Source organism: Nicotiana sylvestris, chromosome 5, assembly GCF_000393655.2.
Source record: "Nicotiana sylvestris chromosome 5, ASM39365v2, whole genome shotgun sequence".
NCBI classification, from domain to species: domain Eukaryota; kingdom Viridiplantae; phylum Streptophyta; class Magnoliopsida; order Solanales; family Solanaceae; genus Nicotiana; species Nicotiana sylvestris.
This window is the reverse complement of record NC_091061.1, coordinates 22062541-22084944: the sequence shown is the minus strand read 5'-3', so window position 1 is coordinate 22084944 and position 22404 is coordinate 22062541. Positions and strand designations below refer to the sequence as shown.

The 22404-nt window shown below is 39.4% G+C and overlaps 1 non-coding gene across 1 annotated transcript; it reads left to right on the top strand.

Annotated features, from left to right (window-relative positions):
* The first annotated feature begins 21969 nt into the window (after positions 1-21969).
* Positions 21970-22072, top strand: LOC138869829 (small nucleolar RNA R71). Its single transcript, XR_011400081.1, has one exon. It is a non-coding gene; the product is annotated as a small nucleolar RNA R71 (small nucleolar RNA).
* Positions 22073-22404: the final 332 nt, after the last annotated feature.

Below are 22404 nucleotides of genomic sequence, written 5' to 3'. Positions count from 1 at the left end.
GAGTGTGTGTTTGAACTCAAGTGTTTATGCCTTGTGTTCGTATCCTTGAAAGAAAAGAAGTACATGGTATTTATAGCTTTTGAAAACGAGTAATAAGCTACAAACACGGAAATAATCATGATTCAGAATTAATTATACGAGTGATTGCCTTTAATTAAGGGATCACTTGCTTAACGGGCAGTGACAGGTTCAAAACCAGAAAAGAAATCGATTTGTAAGTAGGCTGAGAGTTTCCATAAAAGAAGTAGTAAACATTAAGTAAGTAATTGAGTCTAGGTATATAAATAATCTAATTTTGGAAAGGACTCAATAAGGCAAAACAGGAGAAGAAATTAATTAACCTTAGCAGGCGAGTGAAATCAGAATTTCACAAAGGAAAAGTTTGAAATCAGTCACAAGTTTGATGGTCAGTCAAGGAAGGAAACTCAGCATATAAATAGAGTGCACAAACGATGGTCATGCGAGGCCAAACTATTGTCAAAAGGAAATACCATGCTATAGTAGCACAGAAATTCAGTAGATAGCAACATTCAAGGCATGATAGTCTGGTAGGTCAAGTCACATTGAACCAGTAGTGAAGAAACATAGAGTATCAAGGCATGTGAGGGTCTCACAGTAGCAGGTGAAGAAAACCTCTTTTGAAAAAATTAGGGTTTCGAGCATAGTCGAGTTTTAGAAAAGAAAGAAACTCAGAACCAGAAGAATCACACAAAAGAATAAAATGTTTCGAAATAAAGAACTTCAAATCGAGTCAGCACTTAAACGAACAGTCTCAGACTCGAAATCATAAGGTTTTCAACAACAATAGAGCTTTAAAAAAGGATAAACAGACAAATCAGACAAAACTCGAGCAAACACGCACTCGTCTAATAAAAGTCAAAAGAAATTAGGGCTTTTAACATGTAAACTCAGGTAGAAGAATGATATGAGCAAACATAGCAAAACATGTCCAAAATCAGAGAAAAGTTTTGAAATAGCTTAACAAGAACCCTAATCGGAAAGGATGAGGGGTTTTGAAAGCGGAGTTTTAAAAGAAACTTCGAGAAAAACGCTTAGAAGTCCAAAGCAAACATAGATCTGAAGCAGATCTAAATGAAATCGAAAGAAACTTAGAGGTTAAGGTTTCAGAAGAACCCTAAGTGATGAGAAAGGCTTTGAAAATCATCGATCTAAGCAGGAGAGTCAAAAGTCTGACTCGAATAGCCATGACTGACCGGAGAAAGGTCAGAGGCGACCGGAGAACAGTCATCGGGCAAGGACTGGACAAAACCCCTTAATGATCTTGTCGTGAAACCATAGAATCAAACACGTAGAAGCCATGAGAGGTTGATACAAGTCTCTGATGGCCTTGAAAGCCATAGATTTGGGAGGTATTAGGGTTGTAGTAGTTTGATGGCGGTGGCTAGGGTTTGTGAGGGATTGTAGAGAGAATTGAGAGGGAAAGGGATTCAAGGGCGGCGTTTTGTGTGAAATGAGGTGGGGTAAGGGATCGTTTCAGGTTAAAATGGAAAGGGCTGATATTGGCCGTTGATCTAAATGATCAACGGCCATGATTAAAAGGGTTAGGTAGGGGATCCAGGTTAGATTATTTTAATTGGGTCGGGTTAAAATTGGAATTGGGCTAGGAAATTGGGGGTCTGTTTTGGGTTATAATTGAAACTCAATTTGGGTTATAATTGCAACAGCCACTTTTTCCCTTTTAATTTATAAAAAATAGTAAATAAGTTTCTGAAAACAAATTGAAAGCACTAAAATGATTTGTAACACATAATTATCAATTTAAAAATACTGAACTTAATTTTGTAAATATAAACGAATTAAATCTTAAAATGGGCTAATATCGCAATTACATGCAATTTAATTTTAAAAACACTAAATAAATTTATAAAAATATGCAAAAATTATCTTAGCTATACTTTTAGTATAAATATGAGAATCCAATAAATAAATCACCAAAACGATAATTTTGAAAATTATTACTGGGTTTTTATGGATAAAATAGGGGAATAAATTGGTTAGAAAATCTTTAAAAATTAAGAAGGAAATAATAAAACATTTGAATATATTTATATATGCATATATATGATATTTCGAAAGTGTTTTGCATTAAAAAAATATACAGGAAAAAATTGGGTATCAATAGTTGCCCCTCTTTACCCGGGAAGGATGAAAGAGTTGTCAGGTAAAAGTATGATGGCCAATTTTGACCAAACGAAACGATTCGAAGAGGTTTAGGCTGCGCCCCGGCTTCCAATCTGCCTACATATCCCTGGTATTACAGGAATCAGGCCATATGTAGTTCGGGATCCATCGGCGGAGTATGTCGATGGAGACTTCGAGAATGGACGCCATATTCAGGACGGGGGAATGGTTAAGGCTTGATATGGCTGCGGGAACAGGAGCGAGATCGCTCCTGCCGAGATGGCCGTTGCTCGCCGGTTTACCTGCAAATAAGAAATATAAGCATATATTGTGTGTAAATTTAAACATGATGCACATTCTCGTTGGACCATGAATGTTGTCTTCAGACGATGAGAATGATGTCCTTAGACGATGATGTCCTGGGCCATGAAGCATGCAATAAAGGATTTGCAGGCCATGAAATGATGCTCTCGGGCTAGGAGGATGATGCACCGAACCATGACACCTTTGAATAATGATATGCAAGAGATTAAAAGGGATCCTCAGGCCATGACATAGTGTTCTCGAATTATGAAAAATGGTGCCTCCAAACAATGACACCTTTGGATAATTTGGCGATATTTCAGCCCATGAGATGCAGTATTTGGTGATCTTTCAGCCATGCAATACAGTAGGTGGCGATCTTTTAGCAATGAAAATGTAGATAAGGTGGCGATCTTTCAACCATGCAATGCAGATGATGTGCCGATCTTTCAGTCATGCAATGCACTAGGTGGCGATCTTTCAGCCATGCAAATATAGATGAGGTGGCGATCTTTCGGCCATGTAATGCAGTAGGTGGCGATCTTTCAGCCATGCAAATGTATATAAGGTGGAAATCTTTCAACCATGCTATACAGATAAGGTGGCGATCTTTCAGCCATGTAATGTAGTAGGTAGCGATCTTTTAGCCATGTAAATGTAGATGAGGTGGCAATCTTTCAGCCATGCAATGCAGTAGGTGGTGATCTTCCAGCCATGAAATGCAGTAGGTGGCGATCTTCCAGCAATGCAAATATAGATGAGGTGGCAATCTTTTATCCATGTAATGTAGTAGGTGGCAACCTTTCAGCCATGCAATGCAGTAGGTGGCGATCTTTTAGCCCATGAGATGCAGTGAGGCAGTGTTTAGCCTTATGCAATGCAAATACAGATGGAGGTAGAGCTTGACCTCGGAAAGCAGAATGGTAGCCTTATGCAATGCAAAAATGCAAATGGAGACAACGTTTAATCTCGGAAGGTAGAATGGTAGCCATATATAAGAAATAAAAATGGCAAATGGTAATAGAGCTTTCTTAGCTGATAGCAGATTGCGATATTGTGATTGCTGGGAACGTGGTGAAACACAGAGCATCACCAGTATGCATGGGTGGCAAATGCGAGTAAGTGCGACAGTTCCGAGAGTTGTATTCCTGAATGATGTTTGCCTCGTGAGTGTACTATATGTATGATGCTTTCGTAATCTAAGTTCTTACATCCAAAGGAAAATCGTGAGTTTTGTAAAGGGGAAAGGTTTGTTCGTATCCCCGTTGTCACCGCTTGATCTGTTCGGCTTTGATCTGGTGACACTGTATGTATTGTTGGGGTAGCGTTGCTAAACAAGGCAATTTAGCAATAAACGTGCATGATTTCGTAAAAAATATGACATAAGTATATACAACAACTTTTATATGAACCGACAACTATGACATGGTTCAAGACATTACAACCTCTCTTGCTACGGAATTTTAAGGGTCCTCCTCAAAATTCTGCCCCAGTTTAATGGGTTGATGTTTCTGACTGTTGCTTACGATGATCGGCCGAAATCTCTTCGGAATGTTGACGGTCCTCCTGAAAATTTTGCCCCAGTTTCCAATTGCGAGGGGGAAATGGAAATTTTATTGAATTGTGATTGAACCCATAGGGCTGCTTACGTATCCCCTATTAAACGGGAATCAGGTCAGGCATAGTTCAATTTACATCATATAAGGAAAGTCTAAAGATTACACATAGTAACGTTTGACTGCATCTGAGTTGATCTGCTTTGGCCAGGCTTCGTCATCCATTTCTGCAAGTATGAGGGCTCCTCCTGTCAGGACCCGGTGAACCATGTACGGACCCTGCCAGTTGGGAGAGAATTTCCCTTTGGCTTCATCCTGATGCAGAAAAATTTTCTTTAATACCAGCTGTCCCGGTGTGAATTGTTTGGCTTGACTCTTTTGTTGAAGGCTCTAAACATTCTGTTCTGATAAAGTTGACCATGGCAAACTGCATTCATTCTTTTTCCATCTATAAGGGCTAGTTGCTCGTAATGACTTTTCACCCACTCTGCGTCGTTGAGCTCAGCTTCCTGCATGATTCTAAGGGAGGGAATTTCTAACTCAGCGGGAATGACTGCCTCTGTACCGTAAACCAGCATATAGGGGGTTGTCGCGGTTGATGTGCGAACTGTGGTGTGATACCCCAATAGAGAAAATGATAACTTCTTGTGCCACTGTTTATGCTTCTCTATCATTTTCCTCAATATCTTCTTGATATTCTTGTTGGCAGCTTTTATGGCTCCATTCATCTGAGGCCTATAGGCTGTAGAATTCTTGTGTCTGATCTTGAAAGTTTCACAGATAGCTTTCATCAAGTCACTATTGAGGTTGGAGCCATTATCAGTAATGATTGACTCTGGAATCCCGAATCGACAAATGATGTGGTTGCGGAGAAAGACTACCACGACTTTCTTGGTTACTGTTCTATAAGATGCTACTTTGACCCACTTGGTAAAATAGTCGATTGCTACTAGGATAAACCTGTGCCCGTTGGAAACGACGAGCTCGATTGGTCCGATAACATCCATTCCCCAAGCGGCAAACGGCCATGGTGAGCTTGTTGCATTAAGCTAATCTGGAGATACCTTTATCATGTCTGCATGTATTTGACAGCGGTGGCACTTCTGGACGTACTGTATGTAGTCCTTTTCCATAGTCATCCAAAAGTAACCAGCCCGGAGTATCTTCTTTGATAAGATAAAACCATTCATATGTGGACTGCAGGTCCCACCAGCATGAATTTGCTCTAGTATCTTATATGCTTCCTTTGCGTCGACACACCATAGTAATCCCAAATCAGAAGTCCTCCTATACAGGATTCCTCCACTTTGAGAGAAATTGTTGGACAACTTCCGAAGTGTGCGCTTCTGAGTAGGATTTGCGAGTTCTGGGTATTCTCCTTTCGCCAAATACTCCTTGATATCATGAAACCAAGGCTTTCCATCTGCTTCTTCTTCGACATGGGAACAGTAAGCTAGCTGATCATGGATCTTTACTGGAATGGGATCAATGAAGTTTTTGTCTGGATGTTGTATCATGGATGATAGGGTAGCCAATGCATCGACGAACTCATTCTGGATTCTAGGAACATGTTGGAACTCCGTCTTCGTGAACCTCTTCCTCAATTCCTGTACATGATGCAGATATAGTAGTATTTTGGATTTCTTGGTTGCCCATTCTTCTCGTACCTGATGTATAAGCAAGTCTGAATTTCCGATCACTAACAATTCTTGAATGTTCATGTCAATGGCCATTTTGAGCCCTATGATGCAAGCTTCATATTCGGCCATGTTGTTGGTGCACGGGAACCTGAGTTTGACAAACACCAGATAATGTTGACCGGTTTCCGATACTAGGACTGCTCTTATGCCAACTCCTTTGAAATTTGCTGCTCCAACGAAAAACACTCTCCAACCATCATAGGATTCTGCAATGTCTTCTCCTACGAATGATACCTCTTCGTCAGGAAAATACATTTTTAGGGGTTCGTGTTCTCCATCCACGGGATTTTCAGCAAGGTGATCTGCTAGTGTCTGTCCCTTGATTGCTTTCTAAGTCACGTAGACAACATCAAATTCACTCAACAGGATTTGCCACTTGGCTAGCTTGCCAGTGGGCATGGGCTTCTAAAAGATGTACTTCAAAGGATCCATCCTTGATATGAGATATGTAGTATAGGAACAGAAGTAGTGCTTCAGTTTTTGAGCTACCCAAGTCAAAGCACAACAAGTGCGCTCTAATAGAGAATATCGGGCCTCGTACGGGGTGAACTTCTTACTGAGGTAATAAATGGCCTGCTCCTTCCTCCCTGTTTCATCATGCTTCCCCATAACGCAATCGAAGGCTCCATCCAATACTACAAGGTAGAGTAATAAGGGTCTACCTGGTTCAGGCAGGACTAAGACTGGTGGCATTGATAGGTATTCCTTGATCCCGTCGAAAGTTTTTGGCAGTCATCGGTCTATTTGGTAGCGGCGTCCTTCTTCAACATCTTAAAGAGTGTCTCACAGATAACTGTAGATTGTGCTATGAACCGGCTGATATAGTTAAGCCTTACCAAGAAACTCATCACATCCTTCTTGTTCTTTGGCGGTGGCAATTCTTGAACAGCTTTGACTTTTGATGGATCCAGTTCTATTCCTTGGCGACTCACAATAAACCCTAGTAATTTCCCAGCAAGAACCCCAAATGCGCACTTTGCGGGATTCAGTTTCAGATTGTACCTCCGCAGTCTATTGAAGAACATCCTCAAATCTTCCATGTGATCAGTGGCCTTCTTGGACTTGATGATAACATCATCTACGTACACCTCTATCTCCTTGTGTATCATATCATAGAAAATGGTGGCCATGGCCCTCATGTAGCTGGCCCCGGCATTCTTTAGCCCAAACGGTACCATCTTGTAATAGTACATTCCCCACGGCGTTATGAAAGCCATTTTCTCAGCATCTTCTTCGTCCATCCAAATCTGATGGTAACCAAGGAAACAGTCTACAAATGATTGCAACTCGTTCTTGGTGCAATTGTCAATCAGGATGTGTATGTTTGGCAAAGGGAAGACGTTTTTCGGACTGGCCCGGTTAAGATCCCGGTAGTCGACACAGACTCTGACCTTCCCATCCTTCTTTGGTACTAGCACAATGTTGGCTAACCATGTTGGGTATTCTACTACACTGAGAACTTTAGCTTTGACCTGTTTAGTGACTTCTTCCTTAATATTCAGGCTCATATCAAGCTTGAACTTTCTGAGCTTTTGCTTTACTGGCGAACATGTTGGATCGGTTGGCAGTTTGTGAGTCGCAATAGGCGTACTTAAACCAGTCTTTTCATCATATGACTAGGAGAATATGTCCTCATATTCCCTTAGAAAATCTGTGTATTCTTTCTTTTCTGATGGCGACAAGTGAATGCTGATTCGTGTTTCTTTGATGTTTTCTGCATCTCCCAGGTTAACAACTTTTGTCTCATCTAGGTTTGACTTAGGTCTGTTCTCAAAATTCTCAACCTCTTTAACAATCTCTTCTGGTATGTCATCTTCCTATGAATCTATGTATGTTTGTTGTGTTGTCTTATTGCATGTCACAGTCATCGGTTCATAAAGATAAGTAAGAGTAATGTTGTATAAGTAAAGTAATGAGAGAAAAGTAATAATGAGTTTTGATTCATAAGGAAAATCATAATGCTTTAATAAATTTCATAATCGTTTTGAACATTGGAGATCTTATTGCGTGAACTAAAATGCAAAAGAAAATCATTTAGTAAAACAATGCTTGTTTTAGCCTTGCTACCCCGAGGCTCGTCGGGCTCTGGTTGTCCTGATGGTCCAGTTATTCAGGCGTGCCCCTCTGCTTACAACCTGTATGGAAGGGCCTTCCTCCCCCTCCTCCTCGAGAACAACACAACAATCCATGTCATTGTCTTCTAAGAACAACTTCTTCATCGCGGCCAGTGCTTCTTCTTCGTCTGACCCATAACAATGTCGGCATGTTGGAAAGCCTGCTCCAAATGTGATATTGGCTGCTCCAGTGGATAGTAAGGATCATGCCATGGTGGCGACCAGTTGTTGAATTCTTCCCAGGTGTACTCATATCCCAGACCGAAAGTGGTGCCATGTTTCTTGAGTTTTATGGGCTTAGTGATTCCTTGGAGGTTCTTTCCGAGCCCCTTGCCAGGTTCGTACCCACTCCAATTCAGTATGCTCTTGATTTTGTTATCCCACCATTTGTCTTTGTCAACAGCATTTACTCGTTCAATGTGGTGGTAAGTCTCTCCACCTATCTTCTTTCTGCCTTCGATTGACGGAATGGTCTGACGACTATATATAGGGTTGCTACCGTCGCCGTGAATGATCACCTCCTGGTGATTCCATTCAAACTTTACCGCCTAATGTAGTGTGATGCTACGACCCCAGCAGCATGAATCCAAGGCCGTCCCTATAGCAGATTGTAAGATGCTGGCACGTCTATCACTTGGAAATCAATATCAAACCAAGTTGGCCCCATTTGCAAACACAGACTAATCTCCCCGATAGTGGACCTTTGGGAGCCGTCGAAAGCTTTCATATTGATAGCTACGTCCTTTATTTCATGCAGTCCCTTCCCCAACTTTTTGAGTGTTACCAGCAGACAAATGTGTGGTGCCCCCTTTTTCTCGCAAAATCAGGTTTATGACATTTGGAAGGACAACTCGTTCCTTTTGGGAACTGGGTTTTTGCATTTGAAGAGTCGCCACCTAATGATTAAGGTGCATTAGGACACCAATAGAGATTCAATTCTAAGTTTGTTTAGGTAACCAGAGATTGGGTAAGGGCTTGAAATTATCCCAAGGGGAATGTGTTAGGCACCTCTCAGGATCCACTAATGTGGTTCCTGGCCAGACAGTTATTGTGAATTTGGGGTGCAATTAACATATAAGTAGATAAGGCTCAAATAAGAGGGGATTTCAATGCACAATAGTTTGAAAGTAAACAAAGTTTGAAAGAGTAATTAAAAGAGCTGATTTTAAATAAGGAGTTACAATGCTAACAAAAAAAGAAGGGGGAAATAAAGAAAGGGGGTCCTAGGTTTACAAAAAACATGGATCACATCAATGCAATACCCGGTAATCACTCATCAAAAGAGGGGTTACACGTGGCATTAGTGCACCGGTCATCATATCCATATCTACCCTTCCCACCCCGTTAAGGTATTACAGCGCGGATTGGTCTTGATTACTATTGCATGCTATTACCCGTCCCATTCCTATCAGTCCCAGAGGCACTTAGGACTACTATTCCTAAAGGAAGGGGATATTAGGCTGATTGGTTTCAAAGGATAAAAATCTAAGACGACATACAAAAATAGATAATATGGCATATAAAGGGGAAACATGTAAACAGACAAAAGGCTCATGTATACCTCCTCAAAACAAAAGCGCATAACTAGCATGACTTGCACATACTTTTTAGGTCTGATTTAAAGCACGTAAAGATGAGGAAAGTTAATTGTTGAGACAGATTAGTTTATTACATAACTCAGATAAGAAGTCTGAATTAGGACTGCCTGCTGGTTGTAATAATTAACAAAGGCGGATTCGACTTTACAGTTATTACTCTAAATCTTGCCTAAGTGTTTAGACGAGGTCCTATAAGCATGATATCTACTTCATTCAGAAGGTGGTGAAACAGTGATAACTCAAAACGTACTGCTTGAAATCCTATAGGCATGCTTGCTAAACCTTGTTGAAACTAAGGGAACTATTAAATAGAGGTTTAGAATAGACGAATTTAAATTAGACTAGTTCCAAATTCTGCAGATGATGGTATCTACTATTACTGAGTCTAATCCACATGGGCATGATATCTAACATTGATGTGAATGGAACGACTCAAATTTATTTAAGAACCCCTATAGGCATGATTTCTATGCATTACTGATTTCAGCATGTTACTGGGTTATAACCAATTGGGCCCTAAAAAACATGATATCTAAACGGTGATGAATGTGCAGAATTTTAGATAATCCCTATAGGCAGTTTATCTAGATGTGATGTTGAAAAAGTACGTCAGATATACATGGTTTCTAAATGTAATATGAATATGCAGAATTGGAGCAGTCCTATAGGCATGTTTTCTAAATGCGATTTGAACAAGTAGAGAATGCAGTCCTATAGGCATGTTTTCTACCTTTGAGCATGCATAATTTCCCAACCCTATTTTCAATGGCCAGCCCCAAATGTTCATTACAAATTATTACAAACCAGAAATAATAAATTACATCAGAAAAAGTATAAAGAAAAGTTACAATCAGAGGAAGCCTGATTTTTGACTTCCTCTCTGAGTTATGAGATAAACCAACTCAAAATACCATTGATCCAAATCCTTTCTCAGCCTTGAGTGTGTTAGAGTTCCCTAAGGGCCTCAATAGGACCTCGGGCAGTGCTCACACCCAAGTTTCATAACCATAATAGGGACAAGTGCAGTGTGGAGATGCCAGACTTCATGTGTCCAAGTTCAGAAGGAGCTCATGGGTCCCAAGGCAAGGCTCACATGAGGGGGCAGAGCTTAAGTCTAAGAAGAGGGTGAAAAGTGCAAAAACTGAGTTCTAAGAACTTAGGGAATAAAGGAGAGGGAAAGGGTGAGGGGAGTCAGCCATTAACACTTCAAAGAATTGATAACTTCACACAAAGGGGCAGGGGATTGGGAATCCATTGCGAGGGGGCCTATATACTTAGGCATAGGTTAATTTTGGGCATGCACAGCAATAGATAGTGCTGTCATGTTTGTAAATCAACCAGAACACACAACATACATAGAGGTTATGATCCTAGGAGGATCAAGTTTAGATCATGCTCAGCAATATTCAATACTGTCATGCCCCAAACTAACCACAAGTATTAATCACATTGGGGCAGGGATTTGGGATTCATAATACATTGATTCAGAATAGGAGAAAGAAAATTACAGCATGCTAAATAATGGTACTGAATTAAATACAAGCAGTATGCAAACAAGAATGCAAAATCAGTAAGTAAACATGTTGTTGTTGGTATTGAAAAACTTAATTAGAACATACCAGTCCAAGAAGCAAAGTGTAGTAAAGAAAAGTAGCAAGACTTCGAAATATAGCCTTGGCTTTCAGCCGGCTAAACAGGCAGTAGCACAAGTAGTAGTAAAGCAAGAGAGAGTGTTTGAGTGTAAGTGTGAGTTCAGAACTAAAAGTGCTTGTGTTTTTGAAAGAGAAGAAGTAACGGGTATTTATAGTTTTTTTGAAAATGAGTAAGAAAGAGGTAATAAGCTACAAACATGGAAACAATCATGATTCAGAATCAATTATACAAGTGATTTCCCTTAATTAAGGGGTCACTTGCTTAACGGGCAATGACAGGTTCGAAATAAGGAAAGCAATCAATTAAAAAGTAGGTTGAAAGTTGCATAAAAGAAGTAGTAAAATAACAAGTAAGTAATTTGAGTCTAGGTACAGAGATACTCTAATTTTGGAAAGGATTTAGTAAGGCAAAACAGGAAAGAAATCAATTAACCTTAATAGGCGAGTGAAATCAGAATCTCACAACGGAAAAGTTTAAACTTCGTCACGATTTTGAAAATTAGTCAAGGAAGGAGACTTAGCATATAAATAGGGTGCATAAACATTATACATGCGAGGCTAGGCATGTTGGCAAGAAGAAATAGCACACAACAATAGCACAAAGATTCAGTAGATAGCAACATTCTAAGCATGACAGTCCAGTAGGTCAAGTAGGGAAGAAAACATTGAATATCAAAAAGCAAGCAAAGGTCTCACAGTAGCAGGTGAGGAAAATCCCTTAGGGTTTCGAGCATATTTGAGTTTTAGAGAAGATAGAAACCCAGCAATCAGAAGAATCACACAAAGGGAGCAAAAGATTTCGAAATAAAGAACTTCAAATCAAGTCATGCACTTAAACGAATAGATTTCATACCCAAAACCCTGGGATTTCAACAATAGGAGAGTTTTAAAAGTGAATAAGCAAACAAATCGGACAAAACTAAGGCAAGCAAATATTTGTTTAGTAAACAGTTAAAAGAAATTAAGGGTTTTAACATGCAAACTCAGGTAGGAGAACGATATAAGCAAACATAGTCAAACACGTCAAAGAATCAGAGAAACATTTTGAAATAACTTAACAGAAACCCTAATCGGAAAGATAAGGGGTTTTGAAAGCAGAGTTTTAAAAGAAAATTTGAGAAAAACACTTAGAAGTTTAGAGCAAACATAGATCTGAAATAGATCTAAAAAGAAATCGAAGGAACCTTAAATGCTAAGGTTTCAGAAGAACCCCAAGTGGTGAGAAAGGCTTTAAAAACCAACGATCTAAGCAGGAGAGTCAAGAGTCTGACTCTAATAGCCATGGCTAGCCGGAGAAAACGTCGGAGACGACCGGAGAACAGTCATGAACTGCAATCGAACAAGACTAGACCAAGATCTTTCAAGATCTAGCCTCGAGACCATAATAATCGAGACGTAGAAGCCATGGGAGGTGGATATAAGTCTTTGATGACTTTGGGAACCATAGATTTGGGGAGGTATTAGGGTTGTAGTTGATGGTGGTGGCTAGGGTTTGAGAGGATTTGAGAGAGTTGAGAGAGAAGAGGATTCAGAGGTGGCGGAATTTGGAAATGAGGCTAGGGTTAGGGGTCGTTTGAATTAAAAAGGCAAGGATGGTTGTTGGTCGTTGATCTGAATGATCACCGGCCTGGATCAAAACGGGTGAGTGGGCAGGTTATGAAGATGGATTTGGGTCAGATTAAATTGGAATTGGGTCGGGGGTTCAAATGGTTTCAATTGAGTTCAAGTAGGGTCAGAATTGGGCCATAATCGAAATGAAATTGGGCTAACATTTAAATAGCCAATTTTCCCTATTTAATTTATAAAAAATAATAAATTAATTTCTGGAAATAAATTAAAGGTACCAAAATGATTTATAGCACATAATTAACTATTTAAAAAATACCAGATTTTATGAATATAAACGTAATTAATCCTAAAAGAGGCTAATGTTGTAATTAATCTAAGTGACTTTGTAAAAATATGTAAAAGTTATATTACCTACATTTTAGCATAAATATGAGAATCCAATAAATGAATCACCAAAATGATAATTTTGAGAATAATTATTGGGTTTTTATGGATAAAATAGGGCAATAAATCAATTTAAAAATCTTTAAAAATTAAGGAAAAATAATAAAACATTTGGACATACTTATATATGCATACATATGATATTTTGAAAGTATTTTGCATATCAAAATATACATGAAAAATTGGGTATCAACAAAATATTGAGATTGGACCCTCCATCGATCAGGATTCTGGTGATATAATAGTCTTCACATTGCACGATGATGTGCAGTGCCTTGTTGTGACCCAACCCTTCCGGTGGTAGCTCATCCTCATGAAAAGTAATCTTATGACTTTCCAATACTTGTCCTACCATGTTAACCATTTCCCCGCCAGTGATGTTGCTCGGTACGTATGCCTCACTTAGCACCCTCAACAGAGCATTCTTGTGTGCCTCAGAATTTTGCAGCAAGGCAATGATGGAGATTTGCGTCGGTGTTTTGTTCAACTGGTCAATGATCGAGTATTCCTTGGCCTGTATCTTTCTCTAAAGATCATTTGGCCCTATCTCAATGATGGGTGGCCGATTGGAGGCCTGCTTGCTTGACTCAGCTAAGTGTTCAGGGGTGTAAACTCTACACGTTCTTGTCATACCCTATGCTGCAATAGTTTCTTTGGACAAAACCTTGCCTTTCCTCCTTGCCTCGGTTGTATAGTCCCATGGTATAGCCGTTGTATGGAATGGCATCATGGTTGACATCACCACTAGAATCGGCGTGGATATCTTTACTCCGAATGGACCATGTGCCTTGGGTGGTAAAACTACAACTTCAAATAGTGCGGGTGCATTTGCTGGAGGCACGAATTCGACCTCAATTGGTGCTGGTGTCATTGCTTCAAACTCAAGTGGCACGGACATATTTACCTCGGCGTCCCAGAGGGCTGAATCTGGACCATGATTGGATTAAGAGTAATTATTGGCTTCTTTGGGTCATCACCTTCTGTGATCAACCCGATTGACCCCTCGAGATCCCAATCATCCTCTATTTCAATCATGTGAATGCCTCCGCCCTTATGGTCTGGCAGAGGCTTATTGCGGACATTTGGAGCAGGTTCCTTTGCCACAATAATCTTGTTATCAATTAAAGTCTAGATCTTGTCTTTTAGAGAATGACTTTCGTCAATTGTGTGTCCTTTCATACCGGAATGGTATGCATAGGATTTGTTTGTATTAACCCACTGAGAAGGGTTCTCAGGAAATGCAGCAAGGATAGGGGTGGCATAACCAGCAGCTTTGAGTCTTTCGTACAACTGGTCAATAGGTTCAGCAATGGCTGTATATTATTTTTGAGGTCTACGGTCAGAATTTGGTCGAGGTTTAGGGAAATTTTGGCGTGCAGGAGGTGATTGGTAGTGGGATGACTGAGCATTGTAGGCTTGGTAAACATGTCCAGGTTGGCAATATTTGGGTGAAGCATGCTGATATATGGGAGGTGGAGGTGATTGATAAGTGGGTGGTGGAGTTTGGTAAGAGGGTGAGGGTGTTTGGTAGTTCGATGTAGGCTGATATGTGAGTGGAGGTATTGGGTAGGTTTGGTATTTGATGGGAGATTTGGTTCTTTGTGCAACCATTACGGCCCCTACGTCCCTTTTCTTGGATACACCACCAGACTGTAAGGCCTTATTTGTAGCTTGCAAGGCTTCGAAGTTTGTAACCATACCGCTTTTGATGCCCTCTTCGATCCTTTCACCCAGCTTGATAATGTCAGAAAATTTATTGCTCTCAATCAACATTAGTCATTTGTAATACTGCGGGTCCTAAGCCCGGACAAAGAATTTGTTCATTTGTTCCTCCTCTAGGGCAGGTCTGACCTTAGCAGCTTTGGACCTCCAGCGAATAGCATACTCGCGAAATGTTTCTGTGGGCTTCTTCTTTAGATTCTGAATGTAAAACACATCCAGCGCATTCACTGTGTTGAACCTGAACCTATCCACAAAATCGGATGCCATGCCTACCCAATTTGACCACTTCTTCAGATCTTGGCTAATGTACCAAGACAAAGAATCTCCTTTCAAACTCCTCATGAACAGCTTCGTGTGAATTCTTTTGTCTTTCCCTACTCTAACCAGCTTGTCACCATACGTTCTCAAATAGACCCTTGGATCCCCTGTACCATCAAACACTTCAAACTTCGAAGGTTTGTACCCCTTGGGCAGTTTGCAAAGATCCTCGTAGTTCAGCCCTTCAAGCCCCTTACTTCCTTCAACGCCTTGAATTCGGTTAGTCAATTTCTTAAGTTCTTCAGCCAAATTCCTGATGAGAAAATCCTTGTCATCAGACTCGGGTGTGCTTGAGATAGGTTGGGTAGACAGTGGCATAGTCTCCATGTAGATGGGGTATTATGGTGGGTGTGGAAGTGGTAATTTGTGGAGTTTTGGAGTTCTGGGATGAGCAGCAGGGTGTTGTTTGAGGTATGGCATGTGTTGCAGTGGTAGTGAGGAGCGGGATGGTTTTGTTTCTTTGGAATATTCTGTGGAGGTGTGGGGTTCTGAGCATTTGGGAAATTGATATCTGGAGTGGTGAAGGAAAATGACAGATTTGCCAAATTCCGAACCTGATCGAGTTCTTCTTGGAATTTCAGCAGCTTTTGTTCGAGTTGGGATGCATTTTCCTTGGAAACCTGAGTACCATGACCATGAGTGACCTCTACCCATTCAGTTGAGTTCTCCTTTCTAGTGTTGTTCAAATCTTTCATCTTCTCTTTGTTCTTATTTTTGATAGGACTAAGAAGATGAGTGGGTGGATGGCCCCTGGATCTCGTGGAATAGGATAATGTTGCCAAAGTGCATGAACTAACCTTTGGGGGGGGAATAATAAAACAAAAATAAAAACAAAAAGGTAACAAGTTAGTGAGGATTATAAAAAAGTATTGCAATATTTAAACACATAGTGCAAGAATGTAAAGCGTGTCCTAATTTGCGAACCTCTTTGTGCCCGAGGTAGGCCTAGAGACAAATTGATTTGGAGAACTTAGGATGCTAAATGCCTCATTTCATTGATAAAAAGTAGACGAATCCCAAATTGACACTAAATAAACAGGAAATGAAAGTCACTAATGGCCATTGGCCTTATTACATTTTATAAAGCGAAAAGAAAAACTCCTATCTACTTGGTCCCAGAAGGACCTTCCTCAGGTTGAATGCTCTCGTTGATCAAATCCTCCAGTTCGCGTAGGTTCACCAATAAAAATGCCTTTGCCAGGTGTTCTCCTTCGTTTCCCTCAGCGTTCTGGCAGTCGGTGACTCTCTTCTCACTTTTCCTTCTAATTCCAGTAGACTGTATTCCAGCTATTCCAACTTTTCGCTAGCTCTGGCGGCCCTCTCTTTCCACTCATTGATTTGGTCATCTGATGGAAGACTCCTCCACCAGTCTAGCAAGAGTGGGGGCATGCTAACCATACCGAAACTGGGACCTCGTTCTTCATTTTCTGCAAGACAAACAAGGTTAGGCCCTTACCCCCGCCAGACTCGACCATTTAACATCAACAATTAGCATAAAGCATTTACTTTTCCAAATAAATGCACAGAACGTGATGGTGTCTGTTTGGGTTTTATGGAAACCCAGTGGACTTTGGACAAGGCTATCTTAAAGGATTATTATGTGGACAACATAACTGATTATGTGCCTTTTCCAGATTTAGGGGTAATAATATAGGAAGAGCGCAACCACTCATTTTAACCGTTGTTATGGTATTCATTTGGCACTAGTGGAGTATGATGTTGAGCATGATTATACAATAATTAAAAGTATGTTGACATTTATTTGCACATTAAGAAAGCAGTAAATACAGCATTTTCATAATTTAAAGAAGTAATAAAAGAACAAAGAAAACAAGTCAGTTTTTGCAATTGAAAGGGAATTGAATGCTTAAAGGAATTAAACAAGCAATTGCTCAGAAAGAGGTATAAATTCACAATAACAGTCTGAAATGGTAAAGCCTAAGTTTCCCCAGCAAAGTCGTCATGCTTTCGTGCCCCCTTTTTCCTAAGTGAAAATCGGGTTTATGACATTGGGGTATAGGGCAACTCATTCCTTTTGGGAACTGGGTTTTGTATTTCTTTTTAAGAGTCGCCACCTAATGATTTAAGGTGCATTAGGACACCTATAAGGGTTCAATTCTAACTCTCGTTGGAATAACCAGAGATAGGGTAAGGGCATGAAATTATCCTAAGGGAAAGGAGTTAGGTACCCTTCAGGATCCACTAGTGTGGTTCCCGACCAGACAATTTTGTTGTGAAATTATACAGTTAGCATATGGACAAGTACATGCTCAAATAGCAGAGGATTTAAATTTAAACACATGAAAGAAGGAACAATTAAAAGAAGGGTTTTTTGAAAAGAAGTTTGCAAATAAAGGGAAAGGGGTCCTAGGTTTATATTTAATATGGATCACATCAATGTGATACCCGGTATGACACTCCTCAAAAAAGGGGATACACGTGGTATTAGTGCACTGGTCATCATATTCATATCTACCCTTCCCACCCCGTTAAGGCATTAAAGCGCGGAATGGTCTCGATTACTATTGTATGCTATTACCTGTCCCATTCTTGTCAGTCTCGGAGGAGCTTAGGACTATTATTCCTAAGGGGGAGGAATATTAGGCTGATTGGTTTCAAAGGATAAAATCTAAGGCGACATACAAAAACACATACTGCATGTTGGGGGAAGCATATAAATAGATAAAGGCTCATATACATCTCCTTGAACAAAAGCACATAGCTAGCATGACTTGCACATACTTTTTAGGTCTGATTAAAATACAAAAGACGAGGGGAGTTTGATTATTGAAGCATATTTGTTTATTACATAACTCAGATAAGAAGTCTGAATCAGGCCTGTCTGCTGGTTGTAGCAATTAACAAAAGCGGATTCAATTTTGCGGTTATTACTCTAAGGCTTGCCTAAGTGTTTAGATGGGGTCCTATAGGCATGATATCTACTTAATTCAGAATGTGTAGTAAATCAATGACCAATTTTTAAAAATCGAGCGATTTGAGATCCTATAGGCATGCTTTCTAAATCGAGTTGATAAAAGAAAAGTAGGTTGTTTGAGACTAGTTCAAAACAGTACGAGATAAACTGATTTTAACTAAGCTGGTTTCAGATCCTATAGGCATGGTATCTATTATTGCCAATTTTCAATTCCTATAGACATGATATCTAGCATTGAATGTTAATAGAAACGAACCAGAACTTTGCTTGGGAATCCCTATAGGCATGATTTCTATATGTTACTAATTTTAACCTTATGGACATGATATTTGGTTTTAACCTTTTAGATCGTAATAACATGGTATCTAAAATGCAGGATTAAACATGCATAATCTAAAGCAACAAATCCTATAGACATGATTTCAATTGCAAAACTAAGCAAGCAGATCTTAGGTCCTATATACATGATATCTACCCTCAAGCATGCATAATTCCCAACCCTTTTCATTAGCCAACCCTATGTTTATTACAGAAATTATTATAGACCCAGTAATAATAAATTACACCACAAAAGCACAAAGAAAAGTTACAACTAGAGGAAGCCTGATTCTTGACTTCCTCTCTAAGTTATGGAATAAACCACCTCAAAATGCCATTGATCCAAAGCCTTTCTTAGACTTGAGTGTGTCAGATTTCCCTAAGGGTCTCAATAGGACCCCGGGCAGTGCTCACACCCAAGTTACATAACCAAAATAGAGATGAGTGCAGTGTGGAAATACCGGCCCTTATGTGTCCAAGTTCAGAGAGAGTTCATGGGTCCCAAGGCAAGGCTTACATAAGGGGGGCAGAACTTAAGTCTAAGAAGATAGTGAAAGTGCAGAAACAGAGTTTTAAGAACTGGGGGAATAAAGGAGAGAGAAAAGGTGATGGGATATAGCTATTAGCATTTTAGGGAGTTAATAACTTCATACAAAAGGGGGAAGGGGATTGGGAATCCATTGCAAGGAGCCTACACACTTAGGCATGGGTTAACTTTAGGCATGCACAGCAATAAGAAGTGCTGGCATGCCTGTAAATCAACCAGAACACACAACATATAAGAGAAACATAGTGGTTATGAACCCAGGAAGATCAAGTTTGGGTCATGCCCAGCAATTTTCAATGTTGTCATGCCCCAAACTAACCACAAGTATTAAACACATTTGGGACGGGGATTTAGGATTCATAGGTCATAATACATTAATTCATAACAGAAAAGGGAAATTACAGCATGCTAAATAATGGTACTGGGTTAAATACAAATAGTAGGCAGACAAGAATGCAAGAAACAGTAAACAAGCATATTATTGTTGGTACAGAAAACTTAATTAGAACATACTAGTAAGAAAAGCAAATGCAGAAAAATAAACAAGTTTTCTGCAGCCCAGCCTTAGTTTTCAGCCGGCTAGGCAAGGCAGCAATATAGTAGTAACAAAGAAGAGAGAGAGATTTAATGGAGTGTATGTTTGATCTCAAGTGTTTATGCCTTATGTCCATGTCCTTGAAAGAAAAGAAGTACATGGTATTTATAGCTTTTGAAAACGAGAAAGAGAGGGGTAATAAGCTATAAACATGGAAAAAATCATGATTCAGAATCAATTATACGAGTGACTGCCTTTAATTAAGGGATCCCTTGCTTAACAGGCAGTGACAAGTTCAAAATAAGGAAAGAAACCGATTTGTAAGCATGCTGATAGTTGCCATAAAAGAAGTAGTAAACATTAAGTAAGCAACTGAGTCTAGGTACATAGATACTCCAATTTTGGAAAGGACTCAGTAAGGCAAAACAGGAAAAGAAATCAATTAACCTTAATAGGCGAGTGAAATTAGAATTTCACAAAGGAAAAGTTTGAAATCAGTCACAAGTTTGAAGGACAGTCAAGGAAGGAAACTCAGCATATAAATAGAGTGCACAAACGATGGTCATGCGAGGCCAAACTATTAGCAAAAGGAAATAGCATGCAATAGTAGCACAGAAATTTAGTAGATAGCAACATTCAAGGCATGATAGTCCGGTAGGTCAAGTCACATTGAACTAGTAGTGAAGAAACATAGAGTATCAAGGCATGCAAGGGTCTCACAGTAGCAGGTGAAGAAAACCTCTTTTGAAAAAATTAGGGTTTCGAGCATAGTCGAGTTTTAGAAAAGAAAGAAACCCAGAACCAGAAGAATCACACAAAGGAATAAAAGGTTTCGAAATAAAGAACTTCAAATCGAGTCATGCACTTAAACGAACAGTCTCATACTCGAAATCATAAGGTTTTTAACAACAATAGAGCTTTAAAAAAGGATAAACAAACAAATCAGACAAAACTCGAGCAAATACGCATTCGTATAATAAGTAGTCAAAAGAAATTAGGGCTTTTAACATACGGACTCAGGTAGAAGAACGATATGAGCAAACATAGCAAAACATGTCGAAAATCAGAGAAACGTTTTGAAATAGCTTAACAAGAACCCTCATCGGAAAGGATGAGGGGTTTTGAAAGAGGAGTTTTAAAAGAAACTTCGAGAAAAACACTTAGAAGTCCAAAGCAAACATAGATCTGAAGCAGATCTAAAATAAATCGAAAGAACCTTAGAGGTTAAGGTTTCAGAAGAACCCCAAGTGATGAGAGAGGCTTTGAAAACCATCGATCTAAGCAGGAGAGTCAAAAGTCTGACTCGAATAGCCATGACTGACCGGAGAAAGGTTAGAGGTGACCGGAGAATAGTCATCGGGCAAGGACTGGACAAAACCCCTTCATGATCTGGTCTTGAAACCACAGAATCGAACACGTAGAAGCCATGTAAGGTTGATACAGGTCTCTGATGGCCTTGGAAGCCATAGATTTGGGAGGTATTAGGGTTGTAGTTTGATAGCGATGACTAGGGTTTGTGAGGGATTGCAGAGAGAGTTGGAGGGAAAGGGATTCAAGGGTGGCGTTTGGTGTGAAATGAGATGGGGTAAGAGGTCGTTTGAGGTTAAAAATGGAAAGGGCTGATATTGGTCGTTGATCTAAATGGTCAACGGCCAGGATTGAAAGGGTTAGATAGGGGATCCGGGTTGGATTATTTAAATTGGGTCGGGGGTCGAGTTAAAATTGGAATTGGGCTGGGAAATTGGGGGCCTGTTTTCGGTTATAACTGAAACTCAATTTGGGTTGTAATTGCAATAGCTACTTTTTCCCTTTTAATTTATAAAAAAATAGTAAATAAGTTTCTAAAAATAAATTTAAAGCACTAAAATGATTTGTAACACATAATTATCAATTTGAAAATACTGAAATTAATTTTTATAAATATAAACGTAATTAAATCTTAAAAGGAGCTAATGTCGCAATTACATACAATTTAGTTTTAAAAATACTAAATAAATTTATAAAAATATGCAGAAATTATCTTTGCTATACTTTTAGTATAAATATAAGAATCCAATAAATGAATCACCAAAACAATAATTTTGGGAATTATTATTGGGTTTTTATGGAAAAAATAGGGGAATAAATTGGTTAGAAAATCTTTAAAAATTAAGAATAAAATAATAAAATATTAGGACATACTTATATATACATATATATGCTATTTAGAAAGTGTTTTGCATATAAAAATATATAGGAAAAAATTGGGTATCAACAGCGAGGATACTCATTTGCGTTATCAGAGTGGTCATATTCTCGGCTATGGAGTTATTTGGGTCCAAAGCTACTGAGTAAACTACAGGGGTAATTGTAGTGTCTTTTGCCATCCATACTGAGTTTTGAGCCATTTTATCAAGTAAGACCTTACATTCACTGAATGATTTGCTCAAAAATGCTCCCCTACTAAAGCATCAACATTGGCCTTCAAGCTGTCTGTCAATCCCATGTAGAACCATTTCCCCAACATCTAATCTGGAATGTCATGATATGGATACTTAATCAGCATTCCTTTGAACCTCTCCCATGTTTCTTGCAATGTTTCAGCTAGTTTCTGCCTAAAGCTCAATATCTCATCAACTTGATTGGCAGTCTTATTAGGTGCGTAGAACTTGTTCAAAAGCTGCTTGACTAATTCCTCCCATGTGGTGATGGAGTTTATAGGGAGCGAACTAAGCCAGGTCTGAGCTTCTCCAGACACTAAGAATGGAAACAATAACAGTATGATTGCTTCCGGTGTCACATTTGGTTTCCTTTTAGTGACACAAATGGACAAAAAGCTTTTCAGATGCTGCTATGGATCTTTAATGTAAGACCTGGAGAATAGTCACTTGTTCTGTCGCAGATGTAGCATATTGTTTATAACTTGAAATGATTCCGCTTGTATCTGAGGGACTGTAGTTGCGGTTGCCAGA